Here is a 10,906-nt window from a genome sequence, read left to right as displayed (position 1 = left end):
GTTATACAGCCGACACCTCACTGCAACGAGCGGAATCAAAGATCGCTTTGATTCCGCCCATTTAACACCTTAAATGCCACAGTCGATCGCGACCGCAGCATTTAATTTGTTAGAATCAGGGGTGCCCCATCCAACATGCCATCGCTCCCCCCGCGACGCGATCGGCTGGTGCAATGGTTGTCATGGCAGCCTGGGGGACTAATAATGGCCCCCAGGTCTGCCATCTTTACTCCTTTGAAGCCCTGCCTCTGGTGGGGCTTCAAATGAGACTGTCAGAATCACGATATACTGCAATACATTCGTTTTGCAGTGTATCATGCAAGCGATCCATGTTGGATCGCTGCTTCAAGTCCCCTAGGGGGACTAATAAAAAAAGTTAAAAACAGTTAACGTTTTTTTTTATGTTCCAAAAAAAAAGCCTTTTTCCCATATTTCCCCTAAAGCGATATTAAAAAAAATAAAAGTTAACATAACTGGTATCGCCAGTCCGTAAAAGTCCGAACTATCACAATATAGCGTTGTTTAACCCGCTCGGTGAACGGCGTAAAAAAAAAATATATATAACATGCAAATTGCTGTTTTTTCGTCACCTTAGCTCTCCAAAAAAAAAAAATAGAATAAAAAGTGATGAAAAAGTCGCATGTACCCCAAAATGGTATTGGTGAAATCGACAGCCCGCCTCGCAAAATTGAAGCCCTCATATGGCTATGTCGACAAAGAAATAAAAAAAGTTATGGCTTTTGGAATGTGGGGAGGAAAAATCGAAAATGAACTAACTCGAATTGGCCGTGTCCTTAAGGGGTTAAAGAACTCCAATTTGTGATTGCTGCACCTCTAACGGATTTGTTTAACCAGTCCCTTCTAAGGGGTGATTTTGCTGAAGACTGGAGAGTGGCCAATGTTGTAACCATTCATAAGTAGTAAAAGAGAAGTAGGTAACCACTGGCCTGTTAGCCTAAAGAGTTATTCCTATCTTATAAAGTGATGGCATATCTTTAGGATATTTACGGGACCGCAGCGCTGATTTACCATTGCGCCCCTTTAGCTGTTCTTCCCTGCACAGCGACGTCCCATCCATTCTTTGTGCAGGGAACTAAAACAGCATGGATTTACTTAGGGCAATTCATGTCAAACTAAAGTCATTGATTTCTATCACTATGTCACAAATGTGTTGGATGAAGGTGGTGCCGTAGATATCACCTATCTGGATTTGAGGAAAGCCTTTGATACAGTTCCATATAAAAAGCTCATAGATAAATTATTTAATATCGGACTTAAAGTGGATCTGTCGTATATTTATTCTGCTCTGTCTGAGAGCAGTATAAAGACGGAAAAGACACATTGATTTCCGCGGTCCGTTACCTATTAGGTAATGTGCTGTAGTTTAGGAGTATTTAGTAATTATACTTTTGGCGCGCTGACAACTTCAAAATGAGTCGACAGTGTGGCCGAGCAGTAGGGAACTCTAGAAGAATGCTTGGCTACATAAATAGTGGTGTAACAGTCGAAGGAGGTAGATTGTGACCCCATTCTATAGAGCTCTAGTGAGACCACATTTGAATTACTGTGGTCAGTACTGGAGACATTTACCTACACAAATACATTCTTAAAATAGAACAGGTCCAGAGACAGGCTACAAAAATGGTGGGAGGCCTTAAGGGGGTTGTCCCAAGATCAACACTTACTACCTATCCGCAGGATAGGTGAAAAATGTCTAATCGCAGGGGGCCCCACCACTGGGACTTCTACGATCACTAGAATGGGAGTAACAAGCCCCCCCCCCCGTTCCAGTGAGCCAAACTATGAATGGAGCAGAGGACGAGCAGCTAAGTACAGCAAGCAGTTATTTTTTATAGATATTGAGTAGAGCGGCAGGGCAGTGAGGAGGAACATGGACTTGGGAACCCTATTCTAGTGATCGTCATGGTCCTAGAGGTAGGGACCCCAGTGATCAGACATTTTACAACCAATCCTGTGCATAGGTAATAAAAGTATATCTTGGGGATACCCTTTTAAGCATAAAACTGAGGAGAGACTTAAAACTTTCTGTACTCATGTACGCGCCGGAGCACATGAGCCGCTCTGACGCTGTTCGTGCTAATTGGATGGCATCAGAGCGGAAAGTTTCACTCCCTCTTGGCAAGTGAGTGGTGTTAACGCCCACTTGGCAGTTGAAGGTTCACACGCAGTGAGCAAAATACGTCTGAACTTACAGAGCTGTTTTCGCCTGAACGTTTTTGTAAGTACTCGTGTTTTTCGCTGCGTATTTTACGGACGTTATTGGAGCTGTTTTTCTATGGAGTCAATGAAAAATGGCTCCAAAAACTTCCCAAGAAGTGACATGCACTTCTTTGACGCGGGCGTCTTTTTACGCGCCGCCTTTTGACAGCAAGCCGTAAAATGACACCTCGTGGGAACAGAACATCGTAAAATGCATTGCAAGCAATGGGCAGATGTTTGTAGGCGTAATGGAGCTGTTTTTTCAGGGGTAATTCGAGGCGTAAAACGCCAGAATTACGTCTGAAAACAGTGCGTGTGAACATACCTTAAGGGTATGTGCACACGGTAGCAGGCTTTTACGGCTGAAATGACAGACTGTTTTCAGGAGAAAACAGCTGCCTCGTTTCAGACGTAAAAGCTCCTCCTCGCATTTTGCGAGGCTTCTCTGACAGCTGTAAATTTTGAGCTGCTCTTCATTGAGTTCAATGAAGAACGGCTCAAATTACGTCTGAAAGAAGTGTCCTGAACTTCTTTTGACGAGGCTGTATTTTTACTCGTCGTCGTGTGATTTTGTTATGTAACATTAGAAATAAACCCCCAAAATATAATTTAGTTCTAAAATGATAAAGTTACATGCCTTTAAATCTTGTTTTTTGTTTTTTTCCACATCCCAATTGTCAAGGAAAACCTTATTGTGTTTGGTCGACACCCGGACCCCGCACCGATCAGCTACTCCGGCTGCCTCTAGGGACCGGAAGTCCATGCCAGAAGCAGAGGGCTCCCGTCATAGAATAGCGGCCGAGCTGTAGTACTGTTCAAGTGAATAGGAGCAGAGTTGCTGTTCTGCAGCACGACCGCTATGTAGTGATCGGAGCCATCTTATTCTGGCTCCGAATACTGCATACCCTGCATAACATCCCGAGCAGCTGAATAGTGCGGGGTCCGGGTGTCGGACCCCCACCGATCATATACAATGTGGTCATTTCTTGTGATTAGGTCAATGCCCAGATTATTGTACTGTGTGGGTAAGCGCTGATTTGATGTGTGTGAATAGAGTGTGCGGGGGGGGGGGGGTGACTACCTGCACATGCTGGGAGAACATAGTTTATGTCATGTGAATCATGTATGTGACACAAAAAATTTGGCTCCAGCTTATTCAGGCACGATGAGTGTAGTCCGTAAGGGGGGGGGGCACAGTCAGCATGACTGAGTTTCTTTACCTCCCACTGACCCTGCCTAGATACAGCGTTTAATAACACTTATTATATAGAGCTGGCATGGGAGAAATAATGCAGAAAATGTATAGCATGCAAGACACATAATACATATAGTGGTATACATTGCTTTTGACTCTTTAACAGGTAAACTATTTTTGCCCTCAAAGACCAGAAGAATTTTCTTTGTTTTTGCTTCCCTGCATTCTTGTAGCTATATCATACTTTTTTGGTGATAATTCAAGAGTACATATAATTTAGCATGTATCTTAGATCTTTTTTTATGGGGGGGAGGGGTTGGAAAACAAAACAATTTTTTGTTTTATGTTTTATACCTTTTATCTTAGAAAATCTGCTATGTGGGAATTTTTTTTGGCTAAAAACACACATGCAGTTTTTAATGCAGTTTGAGGTGTAGTTTTTTTGCAGTTTCTTTTCAGCTAAAGCCAGTATTGCATCCTACAGGAAAGAAACACGTCCTTTCTTCCAATTCCTTTGAATCCACTTCTGGCTTTGGTTAAAAATCAACTGCAGCAACAATTCACCAAAAACTATTTGTGGGATTCCAGCCTTATTCTTTTTTTATTATTTGTTTTTACTTTTGTAACTATTTTTTAAACTTTATCAAACTTTATTACACTTTTGCTTTTTATTTGATAAATTATTTATGTATTCCAATGCATTATTGCCTGTGCAAAAAAACAAACAAACAAACATCTATTTGGACATATCTAAGGTATTCTTGCTGAACAGCCTCAGAGATTATGAGGTCCGGGGCTGACGGAAAGATAACAAAGGGAGCTCTACTGATTGCTGCATCTAAAGTGTTAAACAGTGGGGATCTGAGCTTTCCCCTATCCTGGCTGTTGCTGCAGGAGTGCCGCCAAATGCCTTAAAGGGCCATTAGAGTTTATTGGTTGCATAATTAAAAGTTATACAATTTCCCAATATACAGGGTGGGCAATTTATATGGATACACCTAAATAAAATGGGAATAGTTGGTGATATTAACTTCCTGTTTGTGGCACATTAGTATATGGGAGGGGGGAAACTTTTCAAGCTGGGTGTTGACCATGGCGGCCATTTTGAAGTTGGCCATTTTGTATCCAACTTTACTTTCTTCAATGGGAAGAGGGTCATGTGACACATCAAACTTATCGAGAATTTCACAAGAAAAAGAATGGTGTGCTTGGTTTTAACGTTACTTTATTCTTTCATGAGTTATTTACAAGTTTCTGACCACTTATAAAATTTGTTCAAAGTGCTGCCCATTGTGTTGGATTGTCAATGCAACCCTCTTCTCCCACTCTTCACACACTGATAGCAACACCGCAGAAGAAATGCTAGCACAGGCTTCCAGTATCCGTAGTTTCATTTCCTGCACATCTCGTATCTTCACAGCATAGACAATTGCCTTCAGATGACCCCAAAGATAAAAGTCTAAGTGGGTCAGATCGGGAGACCTAGGGGGCCATTCAACTGGCCCACGACGACCAATCCACTTTCCCTGAGTTTTTCCAGCAAGATGGTGCACCACCACATTATGGGTGTCAGGTCCGAGCATTCCTAGATGAACAGTTTCCTGGAAAGTGGATTGGTCGTCGTGGGACAGTTGAATGGCCCCCTAGGTCTCCCGATCTGACCCCCTTAGACTTTTATCTTTGCGGTCATCTGAAGGCAATTGTCTATGCTGTGAAGATACGAGATGTGCAGCAACTGAAACTACGGATACTGGAAGCCTGTGCTAGCATTTCTTCTGCGGTGTTGCTATCAGTGTGTGAAGAGTGGGAGAAGAGGGTTGCATTGACAATCCAACACAATAGGCAGCACTTTGAACACATTTTATAAGTGGTCAGAAACTTGTAAATAACTCATGAAATAATAAAGTAACATTAAAACCAATCACACCATTGTTTTTCTTGTGAAATTATCGATAAGTTTGATGTGTCACGTGACCCTCTTCCCATTGAAAAAACTAAAGTTGGATACAAAATGGCCGACTTCAAAATGGCTAAAAACACCCAGCTTGAAAAGTTTCCCCCCTCCCATATACTAATGTGCCACAAACAGGAAGTTAATATCACCAACCATTCCCATTTTATTTAAGTGTATCCATATAAATGGCCCTGTACTTTCTGTATCACTCCTGCATGGTTTACAAGATCTTTGCTTGCAGTCATACTATAGAAACTTTCATTGTTTACTTCCAGTGATATTATCACTTCCACTTCAGCCAATATCCCCCACTATCTGCAAAAAGATGCCCCCATAATTCTTTGTCTCTTTTTTCTTGTAAAGGTGTCCATACACGTTAGATGAAAGTTGGCTGAATCCGCCAACCGGCCGACTATCTAATGGATATTGGGGTATAGAACCTCCCTAGAAGGCAGATGTTGGATTTCAACAAAAGTTCTGTCAGCGGCTTATTCATCCCTCCCCATGGAGAACACTTGCCCGCTTATCGTATGGGGGAGTCGGGGGGGGGGGGGGGGGGAAGTTATTGGCTGAACAAGTGTTCGGCCGACAGCTATTGTAAGTGTACGGGCAGCTTTACAGAACCTTTAATCAAACCAAGTATAAATGTTTCAAGGAGAAGATTGTAAGGAAGAAGATAAGAAACTCTTCATAATGTTCTCTAGCAAATTCATTTCTACCGTTTTGTATGGCCGGTTCCTAACACATTATCTTCAGAGCCTCATCTGTCGCAGGGAAGAGCATCTCCGTGCTGCAGTTCAGTCGCTAACAAATATCGATTAAAACATCTCGCAATTTTCTCTGCCGCAAAAACGTTACTGTCCCGCTGTTCAGCATTTCCCTACAAATAGGTGGATACATAAATTGTAAATTGACTGCTCGGGACTATGAATAGTTTTTCACAAAGCTTAGTCATAAGCAACAAATCAACAGCGCAACCTCAGGTTTACCTTAGAATGGTTACTATTACCATCTTCTGCTTTTTACGAAAAAAAAAAAAGAACTCTGCTTATTCAGAATGCATCTGACGTGACTGGATGTATTTTCTATATGGTCTATAGTTGTGTTGGTTATCGTGCTGAGTTTTATGCCGTTAAAACTGATATAAAGATATTGAGTTTCTCCTTTCAGTTTTAAAACCCCTTCAATGGACAACTTTTGATGTGAATTTACGTCCAAAATTCTGCGCTGATTTATTTTATAATATGGTTTTATTAGTGAGCACGTTTTACTGATACAGAGCTCCAAAACTCCAAAGTGCAGTAGAGTTGAAAGATACAATTCTGGCTGACCACAGCCAGCACTAGGAGAAGCTTACTGTATAAGGATTTGTTATTGTATTTAATGATTAAATCCATATGCATTAAAGTGTCGTGGAAGTCAATGGCTCAAAATGTATTAGACTGAAATTTAGACGAGTGTTCCAACAGACACTCACGCCAAGAACTTTATCCAGCATCCTAATCAGGAAATTTCATACCGATATATATCGAGAGAAGACAAAAAACACACAGACGCTGCTGGTATGCTCAAAATACTCCTCTGGGGGTTTATTGCCAAACTCAATTACAATAATATCATTCAAAAGGGGTGTAGGCATGAGGTTAACCAATCAATGTGACAATATTTCTTATTCAGCCAATAGTAGACCATAAGAATATTTGAAATACATAATTATAATTCTTCATTAAAATGCTGACATCAGGTAATACCTAGAGACAAGCATATAATGGGGTGGTGTTAACTGTTCTTTCCCATGAGGGAGAGAACGACAAACAGTTGCATTTTATATCTGGGCGTTCAGTCAACCCGCTAGCCACGGATGTATGAAGGAGACACGATAAACACATAAAGATAACACATTTCTTTGAGACTCGAGCAGAACTTTGTAGAGGAAAGGTTATTAAAATAATCGAGAATACATATCTCAGTAATTCGGCATCCTGCTTGATAATTCATAATGTAATTTAATACAGAGAATATAAGCAAACAAACCATCCTTCAGAAAAGCGACCCTCCAGTCCTAAAAAATTATTAGACTATACATTGGAATGTATAGTCAATTTACCTGCTGCCCCGTTTCCTAATGATCCAGCCTCTGTTCTTGTGTTCCGGTCCCCTGTTTTCCACTCTCCAAGATAGCTGCCGCAGTCTCAGACTTTTCTATAGAGAGCTTCTTTGGAAGTCTGAGATACACCCTCTGATGGATCAGCGCTGATGACGTTGGCCCTTGAGTTGGCACATGGTTGAAAATGGGACCAGAACAAAGGAATGGAGGCTGAATCATTTAGAAGCGGGGCAGCAGGTTGTTGACTATACACTTCCACTTTTGGACTAGAAGGCCGCTTTAAGCGCCGAAGCTCTTCCTAGTGATGACTACAGTTAGCTAGAATTTTATAATTTAACTATAATTATGACTGTGTACAGTGTAGAGGGGGATCTGCAATGCCAATAAAATGATATTATGAATATTGGGGGTAATTACATGTGCAGCTTGATTTGCAGCTGGTTAGATTGACAACTATTTATTTTTTACACTGACCAGACTCGTTAAACTGAGTCGATATTTAAAAATCTTTTGGCTTGTATAATGGGATGCCAGCCAGATAGCAGCTCCCACCGGCCGGGGTTCCGCTCACCTTTCCACTGCTTCCCCACATGCGTGACAATCCTGACCTTTTAAAGGGCCAGCGTGCACCAAATTCACATAGTGCTTAGCCCAGACATGGGCAAACTACGGCCCGCGGGCCACATACGGCCCGTTAGGCTTTTTAATCCGGCCCGCCGAACTTGTCCAAATAATAGTAAAAACCTCCTTTTTTTTCCCCTTTCCCTGCAATGCCCATGTTTTCCCAATAGATGGCGCACTCAAAACACATTGACCGTTGTTAACCCCTTAACGCCGAAGGACGGATATATCCGTCCTCAGCAGCTGCTAGTTCGCGCAGGAGGACGGATATATCCGTCCTGTGATAGCGCGGATACTGACAGTTTACCCACGCGATCAGCGGCAGGAGCACGGCTGTTATACACAGCCTGGCTCCTGCTGCAACTGCCGGAATCGAAGCACGCGCCGATTCCGGCAGTTTAACCCATTAAATGCCGCTGTCAACAGTGACAGCGGCATTTAATGTGTTTGACAGAGGGGGGAACTCCCTCTGTCTCCCGATCGGCGCCCCCGCAAACAAATCGCGGGTCGCCGTCGGGTTTCCATGACAGCCGGGGGTCTAACAAAGACCCCCAGGTCTGTCTTCAGCATCTGCCTGTTAGGCGATGCCAGAGGCATGACCTAACAGGTTGCCTGTCAGTTTTACACTGACAGGCAATAATGCTTTGGTATACGAAGTATACCAAAGCATTATATATGCGATCGGCACATCGCATAGTGAAGTCCCCTGGTGGGACTAAAAAAAAAAAAGTAAAACCGTTAAATAAAGTTTGTGAAAAAAAAAATAAAAAAAATTACAGTCAAAGTCAAATAAAACTACTTTTTTGCCCCAAAAAGTGGTTTTATTTAATAAAACGGTCAAAACAAATCACACATACACATATATGGTATCCCCGCGATCGTAACAACTTGACCAATAAAATGAACACATTAATTAAACCGCCGGATGAACGGCGTCCAAAGAAAACGCAAAAAACAACGGCAAAATTCTCTTTTCTCCCATTCCCCCCATAAAAAATAAAATAAAAGTTCATCTATAAGTCCTATGTACCCCAAAATAGTACTAATGAAAACTACACATTGTCCCGCAAAAATCAATCCCACGTACGGCCACATCGACGGAAAAATAAAAAAATTACGCCTCTTGGAACGCGGCGATGCAAAAACAAGTAATTTTTTTCTAAAAGGGTTTTTATTGTGCAAACGTAGAAAAAACATATAAAACCTTTACACATTTGGTATCCCTGTAATCGTGCCGACCCATAGAATAAAGTTAACATGTTATTTACGCTGCACAGCAAACGGCGTCAATTTATAACGTGAAAATTAATGCTGGAATAGCTGCTTATTTTCAATTCTCTCCTAAAATAAAGTTAATAAAAGTTAATCAATATGTTATAAGCATCTAAAAATGGTACAATTACAAAATACAACTCGTCCCGGAAAAAACAAGCCCTTATACGGCTATGTCGACGGAATAAAAAAAGAGTTACGACTCTTGGAATGCGACCGTGGAAAAACAAAAAATAATCCTTGGTCATTAACGTGCAAAATGGCCCGGTCATTAAGGGGTTAATGTGGCGCGTATTTCTCTTTATTTCACTTTAATTTTCACTTCGTTTCACGTCACCATTAAGCCCTTCGGTTTTCAAAGAGTACAATATCAGCCGTCACTTTGCCACGAAGCATGCAAACTATGCTAGCAAGCAGTCAACACAAGAACGGGCGGCTACTGCTCAGAGGTTGGCAGCTAATTTACAGAGTCAACAGAACTTTTTTCTTGATAAATCACAGTGCGTATGTTATTTTAATCTATTTACATTTCCTTCTCCCAGTATCTGCGAAATAGTATGTAAATGCCATATCTTGCATATTCCTTGAGACAAATTTATTAACTGATAAGGGCTATTTTTCACATTTGAAAGACAGTTAATAAATTGGGTTGTAGTGTTCTTACTGTGCTATGAGGTTTGCACACACTACATTTAATGCTTTAGTATATCCGGCCCAAACACTCCCTCCAAATGCTCCTGGCCCGGCCCCTCTGTCAAATTTTAGAACCCATTGTGGCCCGCGAGTCAAAAAGTTTGCCCACCCCTGGCTTAGCCTATAATTCTTTGTGACTCTCCCTACGTCTGAGCAATAGGTCCTATAGGTGTCAGTACTCTGCTAAGGTTGTTTTTTTTTTTGCTATATCTCTAGGTCTGAATTTGCTTGACTTCTCGCTCTGCTTCGGTATGCTGCCGAGCCTGACCCTGTGCCTGGGCTTATTATGCAAGAACTCTGCCCATCCTGACCTTGGCTTACACACGACTTCGCTTCTGTCTCTCATTTTGGTACTGTACAACGACTCTCCTGGCTGTCTAAAAGTCAGCTGTTCCTTAGTATTCTGAGATAGCGACCTGGGCAATATTCACTGTTACCGCCACATGCGCCCCCTCTGTCCACCCTGGGTCTCTGCATGATAGCGGCTATACACTGCACATTATATAATGGCAAGTACTCAATTAAAGTGGATTTAATAGATTGAAGTTATGACTCTGGCATCCAAGTTATCAATGAATAAGTTCTTATTTTTAGGACCTTCTGACGAACTTACGTTGTTGACAGGAAGAACAAAAAGTGGAGAACAAAAAACAGAGTACAACAGGATTACTTTCACAATTCAGCTGAAAACAGCAACCTTTCCGATTTTTCTTCAATTCTATTGATATATACAATTATTCACCCTTTAGTGATATCAGCCGGCTGCTCTTTTCTCCTCTACGTGATAAATTGAATAACTTCCCGTCTGTGCTATATCCCTCATCTCATGTGTAGGATCAAACTG

The sequence above is a fragment of the Rhinoderma darwinii genome, chromosome 3 (assembly GCF_050947455.1).
Source record: "Rhinoderma darwinii isolate aRhiDar2 chromosome 3, aRhiDar2.hap1, whole genome shotgun sequence".
Classification (NCBI taxonomy): Eukaryota; Metazoa; Chordata; class Amphibia; order Anura; family Rhinodermatidae; genus Rhinoderma; species Rhinoderma darwinii.
This window is presented reverse-complemented; position numbering follows the sequence as displayed.